The sequence below is a fragment of the Lissotriton vulgaris genome, chromosome 8 (assembly GCF_964263255.1).
Source record: "Lissotriton vulgaris chromosome 8, aLisVul1.2, whole genome shotgun sequence".
NCBI classification, from domain to species: Eukaryota; Metazoa; Chordata; class Amphibia; order Caudata; family Salamandridae; genus Lissotriton; species Lissotriton vulgaris.
Window position 1 is genome coordinate 6,275,347 of NC_141696.1, and position 13,426 is coordinate 6,288,772.

Consider the following 13,426-nt stretch of genomic DNA (forward strand, 5'->3'; position numbering starts at 1 on the left):
AATACAGTAAGTACCCTTGTTATACTACTGCCAGGGCCCACAAAACAGTCAGTACCCTTTTTATACTACTGGCCAGGACCCATAACACAGTCAGTGCCCTTGTTATACTACTGGCCAGGGCCCACAACACAGTCAGTACCCTTGTTATACTATTACCCAGGGCCCACAACACAGTCAGTAACCTTGTGATACTACTGGCCAGGGCCCACAACACAGTCAGTAACCGTGTTATACTACTGCCAGGGCCCACAACACAGTCAGTACCCTTGTTATACTACTGTCCAGGACCCACAACACAGTCAGTAACCGTGTTATACTACTGGTCAGGGCCCACGACACATTCAGTACCCTTGTTATACTACTGGCCAGGGCCCACAACACAGTCAGTACCCTTGTTATACTACTGCCAGGGACCACGACACAGTCAGTACCCTTGTTCTACTACTGCCAGGACCCACAACCCAGTCAGTACCCTTGTTATACTAGTGCCCAGGACCCACAACAAACAGTAATCTTGTTATACTACTGGCCAGGACCCATAATACAGTCAGTACCCTTGTTATACTACTGCCTAGGGCCCACAACAGTCAGTAACCTTGTTATACTACTGTCCAGGACACACAATACAGTCAGTACCCTTGTTATACTACTGCCAGGGCCCATGACACTGTCAGTACCCTTGTTTTACTACTGGCCAGAGCCCATGACAAAGTCAGTACCATTGTTATACTACGGCCCAGGACCCACAACACAATCAGTACTCTTGTTATACTACTGGCCAGGGCCCACGACACAGTCAGTACCCTTATTATACTACTGGCCAGGGCCCACGTCACAGTCAGTACCCTTGTTATACTACTGGCCAGGACCCACAACACATTCAGTACCTTGTTATACTACTGCCTAGGACCCACAACACAGTCAGTACCCTTGTTATACTACTGGCCAGGGCCCACAACACAGTAAGTACCCTTGTTATACTACTGGCCAGGGCCCACAACACAGTCAGTACCCTTGTTATGCTACTACCCAGGGCCCACAACACAGTCAGTAACCTTGTTATACTACTGGACAGGGCCCACAACACAGTCAGTAACCGTGTTATACTACTGCCAGGGCCCACGACACAGTCAGTACCATTGTTATACTACTGCCCAGTACCCACAACACAGTCAGTACCCTTGTTATACTACAGCCCAGGTCCTTCGAAACAGTCAGTACCCTTGTTATACTACTGGCCAGGGCCCACAACACAGTAAGTACCCTTGTTATACTACTGGCCATGGCCCACGACACAGTCAGTACCCTTTTTATACTACTGGCCAGGACCCACAACACAGTCAGTACCCTTGGTTTACTACTGGCCAGGGCCCACGACACAGTCAGTACCCTTGTTATACTACTGGCCAGGGCCCACAACACAGACAGTACCCTTGTTATACTACTGGCCAGGGCCCATGAAACAGTTGGTACCCTTGTTATACTACTGCCCAGGACCCACAATACAGTAAATACCCTTGTTATACTACTGCCAGGGCCCACGAAACAGTCAGCACCCTTTTTATACTACTGGCCAGGACCCATAACACAGTCAGTACCCTTGTTATACTACTGGCCAGGGCCCACAACACAGTCAGTACCCTTGTTATACTATTACCCAGGGCCCACAACACAGTCAGTAGCCTTGTGATACTACTGGCCAGGGCCCACAACACAGTCAGTAACCGTGTTATACTACTGCCAGGGCCCACAACACAGTCAGTACCCTTGTTATACTACTGTCCAGGACCCACAACACAGTCAGTAACCGTGTTATACTACTGGTCAGGGCCCACGACACATTCAGTACCCTTGTTATACTACTGGCCAGGGCCCACAACACAGTCAGTACCCTTGTTATACTACTGCCAGGGACCACGACACAGTCAGTACCCTTGTTCTACTACTGCCAGGACCCACAACCCAGTCAGTACCCTTGTTATACTAGTGCCCAGGACCCACAACAAACAGTAATCTTGTTATACTACTGGCCAGGACCCATAATACAGTCAGTACCCTTGTTATACTACTGCCTAGGGCCCACAACAGTCAGTAACCTTGTTATACTACTGTCCAGGACACACAATACAGTCAGTACCCTTGTTATACTACTGCCAGGGCCCATGACACTGTCAGTACCCTTGTTTTACTACTGGCCAGAGCCCATGACAAAGTCAGTACCATTGTTATACTACGGCCCAGGACCCACAACACAATCAGTACTCTTGTTATACTACTGGCCAGGGCCCACGACACAGTCAGTACCCTTATTATACTACTGGCCAGGGCCCACGTCACAGTCAGTACCCTTGTTATACTACTGGCCAGGACCCACAACACATTCAGTAACTTGTTATACTACTGCCTAGGACCCACAACACAGTCAGTACCCTTGTTATACTACTGGCCAGGGCCCACAACACAGTCAGTACCCTTGTTATACTACTGGCCAGGGCCCACAACACAGTCAGTACCCTTGTTATGCTACTACCCAGGGCCCACAACACAGTCAGTAACCTTGTTATACTACTGGACAGGGCCCACAACACAGTCAGTAACCGTGTTATACTACTGCCAGGGCCCACGACACAGTCAGTACCCTTGTTATACTACTGCCCAGGACCCACAACACAGTCAGTAACCGTGTTATACTACTGCCAGGGCCCACGACACAGTCAGTACCATTGTTATACTACTGCCCAGGACCCACAACACAGTCAGTACCCTTGTTATACTACTGGCCAGGGCCCACGACACATTCAGTACCCTTGTTATACTACTGGCCAGGGCCCACAACACAGTTAGAACCCTTGTTATACTACTGCCAGGGCCCACGACACAGTCAGTACCCTTGTTATACTACTGCCAGGACCCACAACCCAGTCAGTACCCTTGTTATACTAGTGCCCAGGACCCACAACAGTAAGTAATCTTGTTATACTACTGGCCAGGACCCACAATACAGTCAGTACCCTTGTTATACTACTGCCCAGGGCCCACAACAGTCAGTAAACTTGTTAAACTACTGTCCAGGACACACAATACAGTCAGTACCCTTGTTATACTACTGCCAGGGCCCACGACACAGTCAGTACCCTTGTTTTACTACTGGCCAGAGCCCATGACAAAGTCAGTACCATTGTTATACTACTGCCCAGGGCCCACAACACAGTCAGTACCCTTGTTATACTATGGCCCAGGACCCACAACAGTCAGTAACCTTGTTATACTACTGCCAGGGCCCACGACACAGTCAGTACCCTTTTTATACTACAGGCCAGGACCCACAATACAGTCAGTACCCTTGTTACACTACTGCCCACGACACAGTCAGGACCCTTTTTATACTACTGGCAAGGGCCCACGGCACAGTCAGTACCCTTGTTATACTACTGGCCAGGGCCCACAACACAGACAGTAACCTTTTTATAGTACTGGCCAGAACCCGCAATACAGTCAGTACCCTTGTTATACTACTGCCCAGGACCCACGACACAGTCAGTACCCTTGTTATACTACTGGCCAGGACCCAATAACACAGTCAGTACCCTTGTTATACTACTGGCTAGGACCCACAACAGTCAGTACCCTTGTTATACTACTGGCCAGGGCCCACAACACAGTCAATACCCTTGTTATACTACTGCCAGGACCACAACACAGTCAGTACCCTTGTTATACTACTGCCAGGACCCACGACACAGTCAGTACACTTGTTATACTACTGGCCAGGGCCCACAACACAGTCAGTATCCTTTTTATACTACCGTCCAGGACCCCCAACACAGTCAGTACCCTTGTTATACTACTGCCAGGGCCCAAGACACAGTCAGTACCCTTGTTTTACTAATGGCCAGAGCCCATGACAAAGTCAGTACCATTGTTATACTACTGGCCAGGGCCCACAACACAGTCAATACCCTTGTTATACTACTGCCAGGACCACAACACAGTCAGTAACCTTGTTATACTACTGCCAGGGCCCACGACACAGTCAGTACCCTTTTTATACTACTGGCAAGGGCCCATGACACAGTCAGTACCCTTGTTATACTACTGGCCAGGACCCACAATACAGTCAGTACCCTTGTTATACTACTGCCAGGGCCCACGACACAGTCAGTACCCTTTTTATACTACTGGCAAGGGCCCACGACACAGTCAGTACCCTTGTTATATTACTGGCCAGGGCCCACAACACAGACAGTAACCTTGTTATACTACAGGCCAGGACCCGCAATACAGTCAGTACCCTTGTTATACTACTGCCCAGGACCCACAACACAGTCAGTAACCGTGTTATACTACTGCCAGTGCCCACGACACAGTCAGTACTCTTATTATACTACTGCAAGGACCCACGACACAGTCAGTACCCTGGTTATACTACTGGCCAGGACCCAATAACACAGTCAGTACCCTTGTTATACTACTGGCCAGGACCCACAACAGTCAGTACCCTTGTTTTACTACTGGCCAGGACCCACAACAGTCAGTAACCTTGTAATACTACTGGCCAGGGCCCACGACACAGTCAGTACCCTTTTTATACTACTGGCAAGGCCCACGACACAGTCAGTACCCTTGTTATACTACTGGCCAGGGCCCACGACACAGTCAGTACCCTTGTTATACTACTGCCAGGGCCCACAACACAGTCAGTACCCTTGTTATACTACTGCCCAGGACCCACAATACAGTCAGTACCCTTGTTATACTACTGCCAGGGACCACGACACAGTCAGCACCCTTTTTATACTACTGGCCAGGACCAACAACACAGTCAGTACCCTTGTTATACTACTGGCCAGGGCCCACGACACAGTCAGTACCCTTGTTTTACTACTGGCCAGAGCCCATGACAAAGTCAGTACCATTGTTATACTACTGCCCAGGGCCCACAACACAGTCAGTACCCTTGTTATACTACGGCCCAGGACCCACAACAGTCAGTAACCTTGTAATACTACTGCCAGGGCCCACAACACAGTCAGTACCCTTTTTATACTACTGGCAAGGGCCCACGACACAGTCAGTACCCTTGTTATACTACAGGCCAGGACCCACAATACAGTCAGTACCCTTGTTAAACTACTGCCAGGGCCCACGACACAGTCAGTACCCTTTTTATACTACTGGCAAGGGCCAACGACACAGTCAGTACCCTTGTTATACTACTGGCCAGGGCCCACAACACAGACAGTAACCTTGTTATACTACTGGCCAGGACCCGCAATGCAGTCAGTACCCTTGTTATACTACTGCCCAGGACCCACAACACAGTCAGTAACCATGTTATATTACTGCCTGTGCCCACGACTCAGTCAGTACCCTTGTTATGCTACTGCCCAGGACCCACGACACAGTCAGTACCCTTGTTATACTACTGGCCAGGACCCAATAACACAGTCAGTACCCTTGTTATACTACTGGCCAGGACCCACAACAGTCAGTACCCTTGTTATACTACTGGCCAGGACCCACAACAGTCAGTAACCTTGTTATACTACTGGCCAGGGCCCACGACACAGTCAGTACCCTTTTTATACTACTGGCAAGGGCCCACGACACAGTCAGTACCCTTGTTATACTACTGGCCAGGGCCCACGACACAGTCAGTACCCTTGTTATACTACTGCCAGGGCCCACGACACAGTCAGTACCCTTGTTATACTACTGCCCAGGACCCACAATACAGTCAGTACCCTTGTTATACTACTGCCAGGGCCTACAACACAGTCATTACCCTTTTTATACTACTGGCCAGTACCCACAACACAGTCAGTACCCTTGTTATACTACTGGCCAGGGCCCACAACACAGTCAGTACCCTTGTTATCCTACTGCTCAGGGCCCACAACACAGTCAGTACCCTTGTTATACTACTGCACAGGACCCACGACACAGTCAGTGCCCTTGTTATACTACTGGCCAGGGCCCACAACACAGTCAGTAACTGTGTTATACTACTGCCAGGGCCCACGACACAGTCAGTACCCTTGTTATACTACTGCCCAGGACCCACAACACAGTCAGTAACCGTGTTATACTACTGCCAGGGCCCACGACACAGTCAGTACCCTTGTAATACTACTGCCCAGGACCCACAACACAGTCAGTAACCGTGTTATACTACTGCCAGGGCCCACAACACAGTCAGTACCCTTGTTATACTACTGCCCAGGACCCACGACACAGTCAGTACCCTTGTTATACTACTGGCCAGGGCCCACGACACAGTCAATACCCTTGTTATACTACTGGCCAGGGCCCACAACACAGTCAGTACCCTTGTTATACTACTGCCCAGGACCCACAACAGTCAGTAATCTTGTTATACTACTGGCCAGGACCCACAATACAGTCAGTACCCTTGTTATACTACTGCCCAGGACACACAACAGTCAGTAACCTTCTTATACTACCGTCCAGGACCCACAACAGTCAGTACCCTTGTTATACTACTTCCAGGGCCCACGACACAGTCAGTACCCTTGTTTTACTACTGGCCAGAGCCCATGACAAAGTCAGTACCATTGTTATACTACTGCCCAGGGCCCACAACACAGTCAGTACCCTTGTTATACTACGGCCCAGGACCCACAACAGTCAGTAACCTTGTAATACTACTGCCAGGGCCCACGACACAGTCAGTACCCTTTTTATACTACCGGCAAGGGCCCACGACACAGTCAGTACCCTTGTTATACTACAGGCCAGGACCCACAATACAGTCAGTACCCTTGTTATACTACTGCCAGGGCCCACGACACAGTCAGTACCCTTTTTATACTACTGGCAAGGGCCCACGACACAGTCAGTACCCTTGTTATACTACTGGCCAGGGCCCACAACACAGACAGTAACCTTGTTATACTACTGGCCAGGACCCGCAATGCAGTCAGTACCCTTGTTATACTACTACCCAGGACCCATAACACAGTCAGTAACCATGTTATATTACTGCCTGTGCCCACGACTCAGTCAGTACCCTTGTTATACTACTGCCCAGGACCCACAACACAGTCAGTACCCTTGTAATACTACTGGCCAGGACCCAATAACAGTCAGTACCCTTGTTATACTACTGGCCAGGACCCACAACAGTCAGTACCCTTGTTAAACTACTGGCCAGGACCCACAACAGTCAGTAACCTTGTTATACTACTGGCCAGGGCCCACGACACAGTCAGTACCCTTTTTATACTACTGGCAAGGGCCCACGACACAGTCAGTACCCTTGTTATACTACTGCCAGGGCCCACGACACAGTCAGTACCCTTGTTATACTACTGCCCAGGACCCACAATACAGTCAGTACCCTTGTTATACTACTGCCAGGGCCTACAACACAGTCAGTACCCTTTTTATACTACTGGCCAGTACCCACAACACAGTCAGTACCCTTGTTATACTACTGGCCAGGGCCCACAGCACAGTCAGTACCCTTGTTATCCTACTGCTCAGGGCCCACAACACAGTCAGTACCCTTGTTATACTACTGCACAGGACCCACGACACAGTCAGTACCCTTGTTATACTACTGGCCAGGGCCCACCACACAGTCAGTAACCGTGTTATACTACTGCCAGGGCCCACGACACAGTCAGTACACTTGTTATACTACTGCCCAGGACCCACAACACAGTCAGTAACCGTGTTATTCTACTGCCAGGGCCCACGACACAGTCAGTACCCTTGTAATACTACTGCCCAGGACCCACAACACAGTCAGTAACCGTGTTATACTACTGCCAGGGCCCACAACACAGTCAGTACCCTTGTTATACTACTGCCCAGGACCCACGACACAGTCAGTACCCTTGTTATACTACTGGCCAGGGCCCACGACACAGTCAGTACCCTTGTTATACTACTGGCCAGGGCCCACAACACAGTCAGTACCCTTGTTATACTACTGCCCAGGACCCACAACAGTCAGTAATCTTGTTATACTACTTGCCAGGACCCACAATACAGTCAGTACCCTTGTTATACTACTGCCCAGGACACACAACAGTCAGTAACCTTCTTATACTACCGTCCAGGACCCACAACAGTCAGTAACCTTGTTATACTACTGCCAGGGCCCACGACACAGTCAGTACCCTTTTTATACTACTGGCAAGGGCCCACGACACAGTCAGTCCCCTTGTTATACTACTGGCCAGGACCCACAATACAGTCAGTACCCTTGTTATACTACTGCCAGGGCCCACGACACAGTCAGTACCCTTTTTATACTACTGGCAAGGGCCCACGACACAGTCAGTACCCTTGTTATACTACTGGCCAGGGCCCACAACACAGACAGTAACCTTGTTATACTACTGGCCAGGACCCGCAATACAGTCAGTACCCTTGTTATACTACTGCCCAGGACCCACAACACAGTCAGTAACCATGTTATACTACTGCCAGTGCCCACGACACAGTCAGTACCCTTGTTATACTACTGCCCAGGACCCACAGCCCAGTCAGTACCCTTGTTATACTACTGGCCAGGACCCAATAACACAGTCAGTACCCTTGTTATACTACTGGCCAGGACCCACAACAGTCAGTACCCTTGGTAAACAACTGGCCAGGACCCACAACAGTCAGTAACCTTGTTATACTACTGGCCAGGGCCCACAACACAGTCAGTACCCTTTTTATACTACTGGCAAGGGCCCACGACACAGTCAGTACCCTTGTTATACTACTGGCCAAGGCCCACGACACAGTCAGTACCCTTGTTATACTACTGCCAGGGCCCACGACACAGTCAGTACCCTTGTTATACTACTGCCCAGGACCCACAATACAGTCAGTACCCTTGTTATACTACTGCCAGGGCCCACAACACAGTCAGTACCCTTTTTATACTACTGGCAAGGACCCACAACACAGTCAGTACCCTTGTTATACTACTGGCCAGGGCCCACAACACAGTCAGTACCCTTGTTATACTACTGCCCAGGGCCCACAACACAGTCAGTACCCTTGTTATACTACTGCCCAGGACCCACGACACAGTCAGTACCCTTGTTATACTACTGGCCAGGGCCCACAACACAGTCAGTAACCGTGTTATACAACTGCCAGGGCCCACGACACAGTCAGTGCCCTTGTTATACTACTGACCAGGACCCACAACACAGTCAGTAACCGTGTTATACTACTGCCAGGGCCCACAACACAGTCAGTACCCTTGTTATACTACTGCCCAGGACCCACGACACAGTCAGTACCCTTGTAATACTACACGCCAGGGCCCACGACTCAGTCAGTACCCTTGTTATACTACTGGCCAGGGCCCACAACACAGTCAGTACCCTTGTTATACTACTGCCAGGGCCCACGACACAGTCAGTACCCTTGTTATACTACTGCCAGGACCCACAACCCAGTCAGTCCCCTTGTTATTCTAGTGCCCAGGACCCACAACAGTCAGTAATCTTGGTATACTACTGGCCAGGACCCACAATACAGTCAGTACCATTGTTATACTACTGCCCAGGACCCACAACAGTCAGTAACCTTGATATACTACCGTCCAGGACCCACAACACAGTCAGTAACCTTGTTATACTACTGCCAGGGCCCACAACACAGTCAGTACCCTTGTTTTACTACTGGCCAGAGCCCATGACAAAGTCAGTACCCTTGTTATACTACTGCCCAGGGCCCACAACACAGTCAGTACCCTTGTTATACTACTGCCCAGGACCCAAAACAGTCAGTAACCTTGTTATACTACTGCCAGGGCCCACAACACAGTCAGTACCCTTTTTATACTACTGGCAAGGGCCCACGACACAGTCAGTACCCTTGTTATACTACTGGCCAGTACCCACAATACAATCAGTACCCTTGTTATACTACTGCCAGGGCCCACGACACAGTCAGTACCCTTTTTATACTACTGGCAAGGGCCCACGACATAGTCAGTACCCTTGTTATACTACTGGCCAGAGCCCACAACACAGTCAGTAACCTTGTTATACTACTGGCCAGGACCCGCAATACAGTCAGTACCCTTGTTATACTACTGCCCAGGACCCACAACAGAGTCAGTATTCGTGTTATACTACTGCCAGTGCCCACGACACAGTCAGTACCCTTTTTATACTACTGCCCAGGACCCACGAAACAGTCAGTACCCTTGTTATACTACTGGCCAGGGCCCATGACACAGTCAGTACCCTTGTTATACTACTGGCCAGGACCCACAATACAGTCAGTACCCTTGTTATGCTACTGCCAGGGCCCACGACACAGTCAGTACCTTTTTTATACTACTGGCAAGGGCCCACGACACAGTCAGTACCCTTGTTATACTACTGGCCAGGGCCCACAACACAGTCAGTAACCTTGTTATACTACTAGCCAGGAACCGCAATACAGTCAGTACCCTTGTTATACTACTGCCCAGGACCCACAACACAGTCAGTACCCTTGTTATACTACTGGCCAGGACCCACAACAGTCAGTACCCTTGGTAAACAACTGGCCAGGACCCACAACAGTCAGTAACCTTGTTATACTACTGGCCAGGGCCCACAACACAGTCAGTACCCTTTTTATACTACTGGCAAGGGCCCACGACACAGTCAGTACCCTTGTTATACTACTGGCCAAGGCCCACGACACAGTCAGTACCCTTGTTATACTACTGCCAGGGCCCACGACACAGTCAGTACCCTTGTTATACTACTGCCCAGGACCCACAATACAGTCAGTACCCTTGTTATACTACTGCCAGGGCCCACAACACAGTCAGTACCCTTTTTATACTACTGGCAAGGACCCACAACACAGTCAGTACCCTTGTTATACTACTGGCCAGGGCCCACAACACAGTCAGTACCCTTGTTATACTACTGCCCAGGGCCCACAACACAGTCAGTACCCTTGTTATACTACTGCCCAGGACCCACGACACAGTCAGTACCCTTGTTATACTACTGGCCAGGGCCCACAACACAGTCAGTAACCGTGTTATACAACTGCCAGGGCCCACGACACAGTCAGTGCCCTTGTTATACTACTGACCAGGACCCACAACACAGTCAGTAACCGTGTTATACTACTGCCAGGGCCCACAACACAGTCAGTACCCTTGTTATACTACTGCCCAGGACCCACGACACAGTCAGTACCCTTGTAATACTACACGCCAGGGCCCACGACTCAGTCAGTACCCTTGTTATACTACTGGCCAGGGCCCACAACACAGTCAGTACCCTTGTTATACTACTGCCAGGGCCCAGGACACAGTCAGTACCCTTGTTATACTACTGCCAGGACCCACAACCCAGTCAGTCCCCTTGTTATTCTAGTGCCCAGGACCCACAACAGTCAGTAATCTTGGTATACTACTGGCCAGGACCCACAATACAGTCAGTACCATTGTTATACTACTGCCCAGGACCCACAACAGTCAGTAACCTTGATATACTACCGTCCAGGACCCACAACACAGTCAGTAACCTTGTTATACTACTGCCAGGGCCCACAACACAGTCAGTACCCTTGTTTTACTACTGGCCAGAGCCCATGACAAAGTCAGTACCCTTGTTATACTACTGCCCAGGGCCCACAACACAGTCAGTACCCTTGTTATACTACTGCCCAGGACCCAAAACAGTCAGTAACCTTGTTATACTACTGCCAGGGCCCACAACACAGTCAGTACCCTTTTTATACTACTGGCAAGGGCCCACGACACAGTCAGTACCCTTGTTATACTACTGGCCAGTACCCACAATACAATCAGTACCCTTGTTATACTACTGCCAGGGCCCACGACACAGTCAGTACCCTTTTTATACTACTGGCAAGGGCCCACGACATAGTCAGTACCCTTGTTATACTACTGGCCAGAGCCCACAACACAGTCAGTAACCTTGTTATACTACTGGCCAGGACCCGCAATACAGTCAGTACCCTTGTTATACTACTGCCCAGGACCCACAACAGAGTCAGTATTCGTGTTATACTACTGCCAGTGCCCACGACACAGTCAGTACCCTTTTTATACTACTGCCCAGGACCCACGAAACAGTCAGTACCCTTGTTATACTACTGGCCAGGGCCCATGACACAGTCAGTACCCTTGTTATACTACTGGCCAGGACCCACAATACAGTCAGTACCCTTGTTATGCTACTGCCAGGGCCCACGACACAGTCAGTACCTTTTTTATACTACTGGCAAGGGCCCACGACACAGTCAGTACCCTTGTTATACTACTGGCCAGGGCCCACAACACAGTCAGTAACCTTGTTATACTACTAGCCAGGAACCGCAATACAGTCAGTACCCTTGTTATACTACTGCCCAGGACCCACAACACAGTCAGTAACCATGTTATACTACTGCCAGGGCCCACGACACAGTCAGTACCCTTGGTATACTACTGCCAGGGCCCACGACACAGTCAGTACCCTTGTTATACTACTGCCAGGACCCACAACCCAGTCAGTACCCTTGTTATACTAGTGCCCAGGACCCACAACAGTCAGTAATCTTGTTATACTACTGGCCAGGACCCACAATACAGTCAGTACCCTTGTTATACTACTGCCCAGGACCCACAACACAGTCAGTAATTGTGTTATACTACTGCCCGTGCCCACGACACAGTCAGTACCCTTTTTATACTACTGCCCAGGACCCACAACTCAGTCAGTACCCTTGTTATACTACTGGCCAGGGCCCACGACACAGTCAGTATCCTTGTATTACTACTGGCAAGGGCCCACGACACAGTCAGTACCCTTGTTATACTACTGGCCAGGACCCACAATACAGTCAGTACCCTTGTTATACTACTGCCAGGGCCCACGACACAGTCAGTACCCTTTTTATACTACTGGCAAGGGCCCACGACACAGTCAGTACCCTTGTTATACTGCTGGCCAGTGCCCACAACACAGTCAGTAACCTTGTTATACTACTAGCCAGGACCCGCAATACAGTCAGTACCCTTGGTATAATACTGCCCAGGACCCACAACACAGTCAGTAACCGTGTTATACTACTGCCAGGGCCCATAACACAGTCAGTACCCTTGTTATACTACTGCCCAGGACCCACGACACAGTCAGTACTCTTGTTATGCTACTGGCCAGGGCCCACGACACAGTCAGTACCCTTGTTATACTACTGGCCAGGGCCCACAACACAGTCAGTACCCTTGTTATACTACTGCCAGGGCCCACAACACAGTCAGTACCCTTGTTATACTACTGCCAGGACCCACAACTCAGTCAGTACCCTTGTTATACTAGTGCCCAGGACCCACAACAGTCAGTAATCTTGTTATACTACTGCCAGGGCCCACGACACGGTCAGTACCCTTGTTATACTAGTGCCCAGGACCCACAACAGTCAGTAATCT